Source organism: Odocoileus virginianus, chromosome 5 (assembly GCF_023699985.2).
Source record: "Odocoileus virginianus isolate 20LAN1187 ecotype Illinois chromosome 5, Ovbor_1.2, whole genome shotgun sequence".
Lineage (NCBI taxonomy): Eukaryota > Metazoa > Chordata > Mammalia > Artiodactyla > Cervidae > Odocoileus > Odocoileus virginianus.
The window spans coordinates 34,872,614-34,887,457 of record NC_069678.1 but is presented as its reverse complement, the minus strand read 5'-3'; positions in this window follow the sequence as shown (position 1 = coordinate 34,887,457).

The window sequence follows — 14,844 nt, the reverse complement described above, 5'->3', positions numbered from 1 at the left end:
TGTCTGGAATAGGATTTCATTTTCCTTAACTTCTGAAAGATATTTTCTCTGAGTATAGAATTCTAGTTTGAAAGGAAAAATTTTCAACACTTTAAAGATGTCATTGCACATCATCTGGATTGCAATTTTTTCTGGAAAGAGATCTGCAATCATATTTTATTTCTTCTTTCTGGTTTTAAGATTTTCTCTTCATCACTGATTTTCAACAATTTGATTATGATATGGCATATATAGGGGTTTTTTTGTGTGCTCATCATGCTTGGTGTTTTTTGAATTCTTGAATCTGTGAGTTAATAGTTTTATCAAATTTGGAAATTTTTCATTCATTAATTTGTCAAGTATTTCCAGTCTTCCCTTTCCTATTCAGAACTTCAATTATCCATTTTTTAGACTATTTACTATTGTACCACGGGACATTGAAATTCTGTTCATTTTTTTCAGTCTTTTCTTCCTTCTTATATATTAGTTTGGATAGTTTCTATTGATTTTTATGTCTTCAAGTTCATTGAACTTTTCTTCAGCAGTGTTTAAAAGCTCCATTAAACCTATCACAAAGTATTTTATTTCAACTCTTACCTTTTTCAGCTCTAGAAGTTCCGTGTGGTTTTTTAATTTCTTAGTTTATATGTTATATAAAAATGATTTTATATAAAATAATCTTTTTTTTTCCAAAGTCAGTTCCCTTTATTAAATGTTCATTTTTCACAGACCAGAAATATAAAATAAAAGCCTATTTCTACTAAAATAATCTTTTAACATCATTTATTTTTCATTATATTTATATTTGTCATTATATTTATAAGCATATGTATAATCACTTTTAAAACTTCTGCTAAAACCCATCATCCCTATAATTTCAAGGTATATTTCTATTAATTGACATCTTTCTTGCATGAGTCTCTTTTTATGCTGGCTTGCATATCTTGTAAGTTTGTATTGAGTTCTGGACATAGCAAAGTTTACTTTGCTCTGTATCATGTTTCACTGTCTTTTAAAGAGAGTTGACTTATTTTGGTAGACATTTAAGTTAGTTTTGGGCTTCCCTGACAACTCAGATGGTGATAAAGAATCTGACTGCAATGCAGGAGACCCCGGTTCCAGCCCTGGATCAGAAAAATCCCCTGGAGAAAGAAATGACAGCCCACTTCAGTATTCTTGCCTGGAGAATTACATAGACAGAGGAGCCCAGTGGTGTATAATCCATGGGGTTGCAAAGAGTTGGACAAGACTGAGTGGCTAATACTGACTTTCAGACCAATTTAGCTACTTTCAAATCAATTTAACTCATTTTTAGGGGTAGGGGTGCTTGGTCAGGGAAGGTGAAGAGTAATCTTAACACTGTAAGGGTTGTTTAGCTCCACTGTTAGAGCATGACATTTCTGTGGTCTCCACTGAATACACAGGAAATTCAATGAAGACTCTACCACGGTTTGTGTGTCTGTTTAGTCATTCAGTTGTGTCTGATTCTGTGTGACTCCATGGACTGTAAGCCCTCCAGGCCACTTTGTCCATGGGATTCTCTAGGCAAGAACACTGGAGTGGGATGCCATTTCCTTCTCCAGGGAATCCTCCCGACCTAGGGATCGAACCCAGTTTTCTTGCATTGCAGGCAGATTCTTTACCGCCTGAGCCACGGAGGCTATACCCAGACAAAGATACTGGAGCTCAAATATCTCCCCGCCCTGTGAGAGCAATGATCATTACTCAGCTTACAGATCATCAGTCATTCTTTGACCAGCTTTACAGAGGTTTATTCCATGCATGTGTAGCTCAGTATTCGCCAGTAGACTCTAGGGTAACTCTTATAGATTTCTGGAGCAATTCCTCTGCTTTCCTTCAGTTTCAGATTCTCATCAGTTCAAATTTCAAGTGATTCAGCCTCTTCGAAATCTGATATCTGTCACCTCAACTTAGTGAGACTGTCATATCGTGCTTTGTTTAATTCTCTCCTCACCATATTTCAAAAAGTGCCTTCAGGGACAAATTGGATACATCATAGGGCTCACTTCATTTTTTTCCTTTTCTCAGTCTTGCACTGTTTGTTGTCCAGCGTATGAAAACATTTGTTTATATTTTTCAAGTTTTACAGTGTTTCTTATCATTTTAATGGTAGGAGGGCATGTCAGTTCCCAATTACTTTTTATGGCCAAGGATACTAATGAGCCTAGCCCAGATTCTTATCTGTGATTGACTTGTCTTGGCTATTTACAAATGAATTTTCCATTTTTCCCTGCTGTGTTAGCCAAGAACTTGGATTTCACTATATAGAAATGTGTTCAGGTTGGTTACTCCTGAGAGCTAGAGAGAGAACACAGCAATCTTAGAAGAAAAAGTATATAGAGTGGCCTACTCCCTGTGGACATAATTTCTGCTTTAGGGCAAGGAACTTTTCCACATTGCAGCTGGGCCAGATGCCCAGATTGGTGAACTTTATGGCTACCAGGGATTCACTCAGGTCTTGGCCACTATTTCTTAACCCAGGTGGTATTAATTCCATTAATATTCTTTGTTTATGAGCACTTGTGTCTGGTATGGATGAAATATTTCACAGTAAAAATTCAGAGTTTCACACTGCAATACAATAAAGGATTTGGTAGATCAAGGTTGAAAAAAAATGTAGTTTCTACCTTCAAAGACCTATAAGGTATGTGTGGTAATATTAGTTGTGGGCCCAGACTTAAAGAGAGAATTAGAAAATAACAGATAAAAATAGGTGATGGAGAGCCACAGGATATCATTACAGCAAAAAAAGAAAGAGTTTTAGTGTGACATATTAAATGACTCCAGTAAAGTAAGCAGAAATTAATTAGGCAAGGGAAATGTGTTATTCAGTGTGGTGTACTGTAGGAAAGTTGGGAAGGTTACAAACAGGTGTAATAAAGGGCGTTGAGGCAAGAATGACATGCTAGGTGCAGGAACTACTGGTGTCCTATTTGTCTGGGGCATAAAGTGGAAGACTGGGAGTGTCCAAAAGTGAGGTTCAACAACATGAAGAGTTTGCATACCACGTAAATAAGCTTGGACTTTACAGTAAAAGGGAGTCGTTAAAATATTTTGAGAGGAATGATTCCATATTCAGATCTGGTTTTACAGAGATCCTGTGGAGTGTAGAGTTCATATGAATAAGAATAATGGTTAGAAGAGTCAAAAGTTATTATAGTAATTAAGTTAAGAGAAGATGCTTGTCCCTGAACAAAATTAAGTGATAGTGGATTAAGAACCTGGATGATATAAAATCCAAGAACTACAAGAGATAACCTTCATCCTCAAAATTAGAGGAAAAGAGTAAGTGTGAATGGTTTGTCTAAATTATCTCATAGGTGAGAGATGTCCAGTTAAGAGAAGTTATATATCATGGCTTCAGTTTTCTCACTGAAAGTGGCCTGGAACTGAATGGAGAGTTTGATATTTGTGCCAATTTGGATTCGTAGTTGAGGGAGAGGAGGCTAAGTACAACTCAAGGGATTAATAGGAGAAGCTGAGGATCCAACCGAGTTTTTTGAAAATATGATTTTATGGAGGCAACATCTGTAAGACTGGGAGATGTTTCACAAGTGGCACTTAACTGTTCAGGTGGAGGAAAGAGAAGATGATACATTAGAGCTTTGATTGGAATGCTATTGGGAGGAATTGGGAGTATAATACTTGGGAGTTTTGTTTTTCTTTTTGTTTTGAGCAGTAGTTAAAATCTTTCTCTAAATAATCAAATTTACCTTCTAAAACTTCTCTCTCATACTCCTATAATGAAGGGGAGAGAAATGTATTCATCAAAATTCCTCTAGGGAAGAACAGTTTTACAAGGAAGAATTATTTCTTGATGTTTTGAGTGAGACCCTCAAAGACAAGTTGAAGCAATAAATGATGGTCACTAAAACTATACACATAAAAGAGGAAGTACATTTTGTTTTACTTCAATGGAGAGGAGAATACAAAATCAGGAAGAGAGAAGAAAAAGAAAGTTGTTATAGAAGTCTAACCTCAGCACAATATAACTTCATTGTCACCTCCAAATATTCAGGATCAATCTCATGGACGCTTGGTGGAAGCTGATTTATTATGTAAACTAAACAAAGGATTGAATTTCACATATATGTTAGTGCAAGGTGTAAGGATGTAGGAAATATAGACACAGGCTGCTGCTGCTGCTAAATCGCTTCAGTCGTGTCCAACTCTGTGTGATCCCATAGATGGCAGCCCACCAGGCGCCCCAGTCCCTGGGATTCTCCAGGCAAGAACACTTGGAGTGTGTTGCCATTTCTTTCTCCAATTCACGAAAGTGAAAACTGAAAGTGAAGTCGCTCAGTTGTGTCCGACTCTTTGCGACCCCATGGACTGCAGCCTACCAGGCTCCTCCATCCATGGGATTTTCTAGGCAAGAATACTGGAGTGGGGTGCCATTGCCTTCTCCAATAGACACAGGAGCTGGAGGCAAAGTAGATCATAAGAATCTAAGCTCCCAGAAGTGGACACTGGTGATTCACACCAACTTTATCTATAGTGGCAGGAAAGCCTCCAGAATAGCTTCTCAGGGGTAGAATTCAAACCAGTCCCTCCATATCTCTTGACTGCCTGGCATATGCCTTACACATGGGAAGCATTCAATAGACAAACTCCATTCTGAGTCATCTGTCTCAAGGATGCATGCTACCTTTTACAAGAGGAAGAGGAAAGAAAATAGTGACTGGATCTGTAACCTTTCACTGCCTTCAAATAAACAGCTCAAAGCACAGTTCAGCACTGTCATTTTCATATAACAAGGCAGAACATTTTCAAACACTGGATTACTAGGAAAGCACAGTTAATTTTCTAAGAAAGACTGGACTAACAGAAACACATTTGCTTGTTTTCAGTATCTATTGTAAATTTATGTGGCTGGGCTGTAGGTAAAGCCACTCTTATAGCAATCTGCACCCAAAGCCATAGGTGTCTATTTCTAAAGGTTAAATGCTGGCTCTCTGATCTCCTCTTGCTAGTTCAGGACATTATCTGCCAAAAATTATCATGTTGGCCACTAAAGTGCCTACTACCAGGTTAACCGATAATCAAGTTAAATTCATGCTTAGGATTCTAGCAAGATAGGAGCGCCACATTTTTTTTTTTTTTTTTTTTTTAATGAAAGGCTTCCAAACAGTCACTAGAGGAAAATGCATTGGTCAAGGATTAGGGGTTTTTCCCCCACCCTAAATTTTGGATTAAATTGTGAGCTGGAGAGATTTGAGGGGCAGGGGCAGTTTTCTTAGGCCCCTATAGAATCTCTGGATGGGTCTGATAATCAAATTGACAAAGATTAACAAGAGAAAGGCATACAAATTTTATTGAATTTTTACATGTATGGGAAGCCTTGACAAGAGAACAAAGACCTGAGGAGGTGCCTAGAACAGTAAGCTGTTATTTCATTCCTCTTAGAAAAGGAAGTAGTAAGTTTGTGAAGAACTGACCAAAGCAGTTTGGGTGGTGAAGAAATAACTATGAAGGTAAGGGTGAGTTTAATAAGGTCTGTTTGTACAGATTTCCCCACCTCTGGTAGTAAGAATGTTGTCTTTCGTTCTGGTACAGGGAGTGAATCTTTCACATATTTTTCTTCTTCAGAGAAGGGTATTGGGGGGTGATGGGAGGTCAGAGTGACCTTTCTGCTTCTGCCATTTTCAAAAAATAAGATATTAACGGTAGTAAGGTTACCTATTTTAGTGAGTCCAGACCCCATAAGATGGAAACCTTAATTTTGTAACTAATTATGTCTTCAAAAAAAACCACTCTGGCTTATAAAATATCTGGTGGATATTTTCAGCAGACATATCCAGCTTGGTGGCTCAGATGGTTAAGAATCCACCTCCAATGCAGGAGAGCCAGTTTCGATCCCTCGGTCAGGAAGATTCCCTGTAGAAGGGAGTGGATACCCACTGCAGTATTCTTGCCTGGAGAAAAGAATGGACAGAGAAGCCAGGCGGGCTACAGTCCTCAGGGTTGCAAGAGTCAGTCATGACTGAGTGACAAACACTTTCACATTTCAACAGACATAATGGTGATGGATCCTAAGTAAAAAGATACCAAACAAGATGAGGTAGTCACTGAAGAAAGGGGAAATAAATGTCCAAGTTCACCTGACAAAGATGAAAGGCAGCAACTATTTCACCATTTCATCCTATTCATTTGCTGTCAAGTCTGAAGTAACTCAAACTCTTCCAACTAACAACATGTTGACTAATAAAAATCCTTAGGGGACTGATTGAACAAATAGATAAGAATTATTCATAAATTAACCATAATTATCATATCAACTGTATGTAAATTAATTACTTCTGAAGTACTTAAGGGTGTTGAAGGTGCTTAGAAATAGTTTATAGTTAATGTTATTTTAAACATTCTGCTTACACTTAGACAATTAAGTCGTGTTGTTTGTAAGTGAGGAATTCTTTTGGGGAAGATGAACTTTATATAAGTATGACTCAATCTCCGAAGTTCTAAAAGCCACAAAAATCTGAATATTGTGGAGTTTTTCTTTTAAAAGTTTTATTATAGCTTCTAAATCTTCTCTCTCTCTCTCTCTTTTTTTTTTTAGAGATTTTGGGAAGGAGATCCAGAAGATATGCCTACACTTGACAAGTATTAAAAGAGGTCCAAAGATATATTTCATAAATTATTAAAATCTTGGCTTAAAATATACCCAAATTGGTCACTTTGCATTCCAAAGCACATACAACATCAGAGTAGCCAGGCTGCCATCTTCTATTTAACTATATTCATGTGTCCAGTGTAGGGAGGGAATAATCTCTTCCTCTGCTTATTTAAGTTCTCCAGTTTGGACCTGTAAATTAGACTGACAAAAGACAGATTAACAAGAGAAAAGCAAACAGAAGTTTATTAACATGTATATCCCATGTATGAAAGGAGAGACTCAGGGATTAGTAACTCAAAGGGATGGCTAGACCTTCAGTTCATACAGTATTTTAACAAAGGAATAAAAATTTTTAAAGAAGTAACAAGACGAAGGAAAAGGAGCCTCTAGGTCTCAAATTGTTAGAAGATAAATATCTGTATACCCAATGGTCAGTAAAGGCTAGTTAGTAAACTTTGTTATGCTGATTCCTCTGGTGCTGTCTCCAAGCTGATAAGGGTCTAAATTTCCAGATCTGTCTCCAGTGGGGGACATCTTTGTAAATGTTTGTCCTCCTTTTAAACAAAGTAGGAGGAGAACAGAGGACTTTTCTTTCATCTGCTTCTTCTCAATTGCCTTCAGCTCAAAATCATTCTTATGCCAAAGTGGTATATTTGGGGAGGCAAATACTTCTACTCTCGGGACAAGATTTTGTTTGCTGCTGTTAAAACAGCAAACTTCTGTATTGGCAGACAATATAAAAAAGAGATAGCTTTTGATGAGACATAAATAAGCCATGCTGCTTGTTAATAACAAAAGAAAATATTTGTCCATTGCATTAATCAAGGTAAAATCAAAATAATATCAGATTACTAGCATTAACATTGTTACTGATCTCAGGTTCAGCTTTCACTGCTCAAAAGCCAATAATTTGAGAGACAAGTGTCAGTAGAAAGAAAGGTGCTTAATCAAAATAATATCAGATTACTAGCATTAACATTGTTACTGATCTCAGGTTCAGCTTTCACTGCTCAAAAGCCAATAATTTGAGAGACAAGTGTCCATAGAAGGAAAGGTGCTTTAATCAGAAAGGCAGGCAATCTGGGGAGATGGTGGATGTGTGTCCAGAGACCAACTCCAAAGATTCTGCTGAGTCATGACAGTTTTTAAAGTTTTAAAAGGGGGAAGAATCTCAGTAAGTCATCAGGTCAGGAGGTTGGGTTCTAGTCATTCTCCATTGAGTGCCTACTGGCTGACTCTCTCTTTAGATGTTATTTTACCAGAGTGATCTACCTGGAGGAATCCTTTGGGAACTGTTAGGAGTAGAGAGCTAATTATTCTTTACTTAATTGTTCATTCTTCTTTATAGATAGGAAAAAAATCAACAAGTTAGACAAGGCTGGTGTGCATTCAGGAGAGCATAAGTCAGGTGTTAGTTTTGATGGCTTAGTGATCTCTTTCCTATAATTAGATTCTTTTAAGGTTCGAGGAGAATAGAAATGGAAAGGGGCAGAAAAGCTGCTTTCAATATCAGTGGGAAAATATCCAATTCTCCTCTTACAGAAGCTTCAAATCAAAGACAAACTCCAGGCTATACTAAGTGTCATGAAAAAGTTACTGACACAAATATCTTGGTGCTTTATGTATTTCAGTATTTTAGAGAAACTACGAACCCTTTATTTGGCTTTTCCCCCTCTTCAGAGATATCAAGAGTCTCCAATAGGTAACAGTTGTACGAAACAGTCTTGTAACTTCCAAAAATTTAAAAGTGGAAATATTTACCCTGATTTCCTACCAAAACATCTTATAGGAACCTCACGTATTCTGCTGCTTAAAACCTTCCAACAGCTTCTTGTTGCATTGCCTTTAGGATAAGGTTCAATATCCCTTCTTTTTGTTGTTCAGTTGCTAAGTCATGTCTGACTCTGTGACTCCATGAACTGCAGCATGCCAGGATTCCCTCTATCTCCCAGAGTTAGCTCAAACTTATGTCCATTGAGTCGGTGATGCCATCCAAACACATCATCCTCTGTCATCCCGCTTCTCCTCCAGCCCTCAATCGTTCCCAGCATCAGGGTCATTTCCAAAGAGTCGGCTATTTCCATCAGGTGGCCAAAGTATTGAAGATTCAGCTTCAGCATCAGTCCTTCCAATGAAAATTCAGGGTAGATTTCCCTTAGGATTGACTGGTTTGATCTCCTTGCTGTACAAGGGACTCCCAAGAGTCAAACTTCTTAGGTAGGCACACACAGACATTTCATTACCAGGTTGTCTCTTCACACTCCATTCCTTAAAACAAAATCTCCAACACCATTATTACCTCTCTGTACAGGTTCCATGGAAAAGGAAATGGCAACCCACTCCAGTATTCTTGCCAGGAGAATCCCATGGATAGAGGAGCCTGGCGGGCTATAGTCCCTGTGATCACAAGAGTCAGACATGACTTAGTGACTAAACCACCACCACCACAGGTTCCAAAGACTTCATTCTTTCTCCTGACACCCTCCTTTGCACGTGCTGTTTCCTCTTATCTGAAATGCTCTTGCCTATCTCATTTATTGGCAACCTGAGGCCTGAAGCTTCAACCACCCAGAGAACTCTCTCCAACTCATATTCTCCCCAACACTGGAGGCCCTCCTTTATGCCTTCTGATTTTACGAGAGCTGTACTGAATTTTCTTCTTTTTTTTTGCACTGAATTTTAATAATTGATTTTCCTAGCTCCTCCTTAACAGTTCAGTTCAGTTCAGTTGATCAGTCATGTCCGACTCTTTGTGATACCATGGACTACAGCATGGCAGACCTCCCTTTCCATCACCAACTCCAGGAGTTTACTCAAACTCATGTCCATTGAGTCGGTGATGCCATCCAACCATCTCATCCTCTGTTGTCTCCTTCTCCTCCCGCCTTCAATCATTCCCAAAATCAGGGATTTTTCCAATGAGTCAGTTCTTTGCATCAGGGACCCAAACTACTGCAGTTTCAGCTTCAACATCAGTCCTCCCAATGAATACTCAGGACTGATTTACTTTAGGATGGACTGGTTGGATGTCCTTGCAGTCCAAGGGACTCTCAAGCGTCTTCTCCAACACCACAGTTCAAAAGCATCAATTCTTCGGCACTCACCTTTCTTTATAGTCCAACTCTAACATCCATACATGACTACTGGAAAACCATAGCTTTGACTAGTAGGACCTTTGTTGGCAAAGTAATGTCTCTGCTTTTTAATATGCTGTCTGGGTTGGTCATAACTTTTCTTCAAAGGAGCAAGCTTCTTTTAATTTCATGGTTGCAGCCACCATCTGCAGTGATTTTGGAGCCCCCAAAAATAAAGTGTCTGTCACTGTTTCCATTGTTTCCCCATATATTTACCATGAAGTGATGGGACCAGAGGCCATTATCTTAGTTTTCTAAATGTTGAGTTTTAAGCCAACTTTTTCACCCCTCTCTTTCACTTTCATCAAGAGGCTCTTTAGTTCTTCTTCACTTTCTGCCATAAGGGTGGTGTCATCTGCATATCTGAGATTATTGATGTTTCCCCTGGCAAACTTAATTCTACCTTATGCTTCATCCAGCCCAATGAAGTACATTTCACCTGATGTACTTTGCATATAAGTTAAATAAGCAGGGTGACAATATACAGCTTTGATGCACTCCTCTCTCGATTTGGAACCAGCCTTGTTCCATGTCCAGTTCTAACTGCTGCTTCCTGACCTGCATACAGATTTCTCAGGAAGCAGATCAGATAATCTGGTATTCTCATCTCTTTCAGAATTTTCCACAGTTTGTTATGATCCACACACTCAAAGGCTTTAGTATAGTCAATAAAGCAGATGTAGATGTTTTTCTGGAACTTTCTTGCTTTTTCGATGATCCAATGGATATTGGCAATTGAATCTCTGGTTCCTCTGCCTTTTCTAAATCCGGTTTGAACATCTGGAAATTCACAGTTCACATACCGTTGAAGCCTGGCTTGGGGAATTTTGAGCATTACTTTGCTAGCATGTGAGAGGAGTGCAATTGTGTGGTAGTTTGAGCATTCTTTGGCATTGCCTTTCTTTGGGATTGGAATGAAAACTGACCTTCCAGTCCTGTGGCCACTGTTGAGTTTTCCAAATTGGCTGGCATATTGAGTGCAGCACTTTCATAGCATCATCTTTTAGGATTTGAAATAGCTCAACTGGAATTCCATCACCTTCACTAGCTTTGTTCATAGTGATGCTTCTTAAGGCCCACTTGACTTCACATTCCAGGATGTCTGGCTCTAGGTGAGTGATCACACCATCATGATTATCTGGGTCATGAAGATCTTTTTTGTATAGTTCTTCTGTGTATTCTTGCTACCTCTTCTTATTATTTTCTGCTTCTGTTAGGTCCCTGCAATTTCTGTCCTTTATTGTGCCCATCTTTGCATGATGATCCCTTGGTATCTCTAATTTTCTTGAAGAGATCTCTAGTCTTTCCCATTCTATTGTTTTCCTCCATTTCTTTGCATTGATCACAGAGGAAGGCTTTTTTATCTCTCCTTGCTCTTCTTTGGAACTCTACATTCAAATGAGTATATCTTTCCTTTTCTCCTTTACATTTCATTTCTCTTCTTTTCACAGCTATTTGTAAGGCTTCCTCAGACAAACATTTTGCCCTTTTGCATTTCTTTTTCTTGGGGATTATCTTGAGCCCTGCCTCCTGTACACTGTCACGAACTCTGTCCATAGTTCTTCAGGCTCTCTGTCTATCAGATCTAATCCTTTGAATCTATTTGTCACTTCCACTGTATAATCATAAGGGATTTCATTTTCCCTACTTTCTTCAATTTAAGTCTGAATTTGGTAATAAGGTGTTCATGATCTGAGCCACAGTCAGCTCCCGGTCTTGTTTTTGCTGACTGTGTAGAGCTTCTCCATCTTTGGCTACAAGGAATATAATCAATCTGATTTCGGTGTTGACCATGGTGATGTCCATATATAGAGTCTTCTCTTGTGTTGTTGGAAGAGGGTGTTTGCTATGACCAGTGCGTTCTCTTGGCAAAACTCTATTAGCCTTTGCCCTGCTTCATTCTGTACTCCAAGGCCAAATTTGCCTGTTACTCCAGGTCTCTCTTGACTTCCTACTTTTGCATTCTAGTCCCCTATAATGAAAAGGACATCTTTTTTTTGGTGTTAGTTCTAGAATGTCTTGTAGGTCTTCATAGAACTGTTCAACTTCAGCTTCTTCAGCATTACTGGTTGGGGCATAGACTTGGATTACCGTGATATTGAATAGTTGGCCTTGGAAATGAACAGAAGTCATTCTGTCGTTTTTGAGAATGCATCCAAGTACTGCATTTGGACCTTTTTGTTGATTATGATGGTTACTCCATTTCTTCTAAGGGATTCTTGCCCACAGTAGTAGATATGATGGTCATCTGAGTTAAATTCACCCATGGCAGTCCATTTTAGTCCACTGATTCCTAAAATTTCAATGTTCACTTTTGCCATCTCCTGTTTGACCACTTCCAATTTGTCTTGATTCATGAACATACCATTCCAAGTTCCTATGTAATATTGCTTTTTATAGCATTGGACTTTACTTCTATCACCCATCACATCCACAGCTGGTTGTTGTTCTTTCTTTCTGGAGTTATTTCTCCACTGATCTCCAGGAGCATATTGGGCATCTACTGAGCTGGGGAGTTCGTCTTTCAGTGTCCTATCATTTTGCCTTTTCATACTGTTCATGGGGTTCTCAAGGCAAAAATACTGAAGTGGTTTGCCATTCCCTTCTCCAGTGGACCATGTTTGTGCCTCTTGGAGGGCACAGGCAGAAACTTGTGTGCACCAGGACCCAGGAGAAAGGAGCAGTGTCCCCACAAAAGACTGGCCTAGATTTGCCTGTGAGTGTCCAGGAGTCTCCAGCGGAGGCATATGTTGACGGTGGCCTGCTGCAGGGTTAGAGGCACCGAGTGTAACAGTGCATGGGAACTTTTGAAGGAGGTCACCATTATCTTCATTACTTCCACCATAGTTTGGCCTCTGGTAAATAACAGGGAGGGTAGGCAGCCCCACCCATCAACAGAAAATTGGATTAAAGATTTACTGAGCAAAGCCCTGCCCATCAGAACAAGACCCAGTTTCCCCCTGTCAGTCTCTCCTGTCAAGAAGCTTCCATAGCCTTTTATCCTTTTCCATCAGAGGGCAGACAGACTGAAAACCACAGTCACAGAAAACTAACTAATCTTATCACATGGACCACAGCCTTGTCTAACTTAATGAACCTATGAGCCATGCTGTGTAGGGCCACCCAAGATGGCTGGGTCATGGTGAAGAGTTCTGACAAAATTAGTATTTTGTAGATTCAGGCACCATTCTAAAGGCTTGGGGTACATTGATGAGCAAAGAGCTTTCCCTTGTGAGTGTCCAGGGTGAGAGACTATTGAAGGAAAGAAAGGAAACAAAAAATAAATTTAATACAAAAGGAAATTGTTTACTATAATGAAAGGTGTTATGAAGAACTGAAAGTAGGGTAAAGAGGATCAGATTTGCTACAGGGACAATTTACACTATTAAATAGGACAGTCAAATATTTATGAATAAACATTTATTGATTATATAAATATGTATTGTGTGAACACATACTTGTCTAATGAATGAATGAATATCTCTTATTGCATATGGTCAACTATTTTATACCTATTTAAACTTGCATTAGTTAAATAACTTTGGCTCACCAACAACAACATGAATGGTAACTTCTAGAGTGGAAACTTATTTTTGTTTGAGCTGGATATTTCACCTCACGTAAAAAGGAACCGAAAATCTATATTTTCAAGTAAAATAACCTGATCATAGACTCTTCGAGTTGGAAGGAAACCTATACACCTCTAATCATGCCATTTCACAATATTTCTTTTAGCAAAAAAATCATTTAGTGCCACCCAGTTTAGGCAACTGACACAAGAGCCAGCTCTCCTGAACTACTCATCCTTTGCTCTTTCCATTTCTAATTCAGATAGTCTTTTCTGAATCAAATTACTAGCTTTATATAAAAGGAACACACTTTATATCAATAGGTAAAGTCAATTTGTTTTTCTGTATTTCAGTCTTCCAAACTATGAAACAGGATAAGGATTAAAAGATATGCCATCTGCTGTCCAGGCAGATCACTAGAAATAATAATTTCTAAGTAAACTTTCTCCTAACTTTCCACTTTAGCTCATTTGTCTTATATATCTAATCACTTATTCATATATTCAAACATTTTTATTGAGTGTCAATTCTGGTCCAGGCACTGTGCTAAGCATGTACAATAGAGAGATGATTACCATTTGATTTAGCGAAGTCTATTCATTAATTCATTTCATAATGATTTATTGACTATTTGCTTTGTGCCAGGCATTGTTCTAAGTGTTGGAAGAGCAACAGAGGACAAAAAATGCAAATTTATTGTTCTCCTGTAGTTTGCATTTTGGGCAATGAGACAAATAATAATCAATTAAACATTTAGACCTACAGTATACTCTTAGGCTGTTAATTCTTAAGGAGAAAAAAAGAAGTAAAGCAGAGAATAAAGTAAGGGAAGAGAGTTGTTATTTCAAGCAGAACTGTTTGGGAAGGCCCCTCTGAGGTGGGGTCACTTCTGAACAAGAATAGAAGGAAGGCAGAAAAAACATGCAAAGGGAGAAAAGCATTCAATACAGCCCAGCCTGAGGCTGACATGCTTGGCAGTAGATTCTGGACTCAGCAAGGTGGCCTGTGTCAGTGGTATGCTGGAACTGGCTTGTGCACAGGCTCGAGAACCAACTAGGCTCACATCTTCCCAAAGTCATGTTTATGGCTTGAAATCAAACATGGAGGAAGTATTTGGAAGTGAAAGTGAAAGAAAGTGAAGTTGCTCAGTCATGTCCGACTCTTTGCGACCCCATGGACTGTAGCCCACCAGGCTCCTCTGTCCATGGGATTTTCCAGGCATGAAGACTGGATTGGGTTGCCATTTCGTTCTCCAGGAGACCTTCCCAACCCAGGGATTGAACTCAGGTCTCCTGCATTGTAGGCAGACGCTTTACCATCTGAGCCACATGCAAATCAGCAAACATGACCAATCAGAGCTTTTCTCCCAGTTGTGAAACATTTTCCAGTGTTCAGCCTCTGCTCCCATGCACTGAGGCAGAGGAGAGCAGCGGTGGTGAGATTATCTCAGGGGGCAGATCTGACTTCCATGAGACTGGTTCACACGGTGGAGATCTGGCCAAAAGCTTATGCTTGTTTTCTTAAG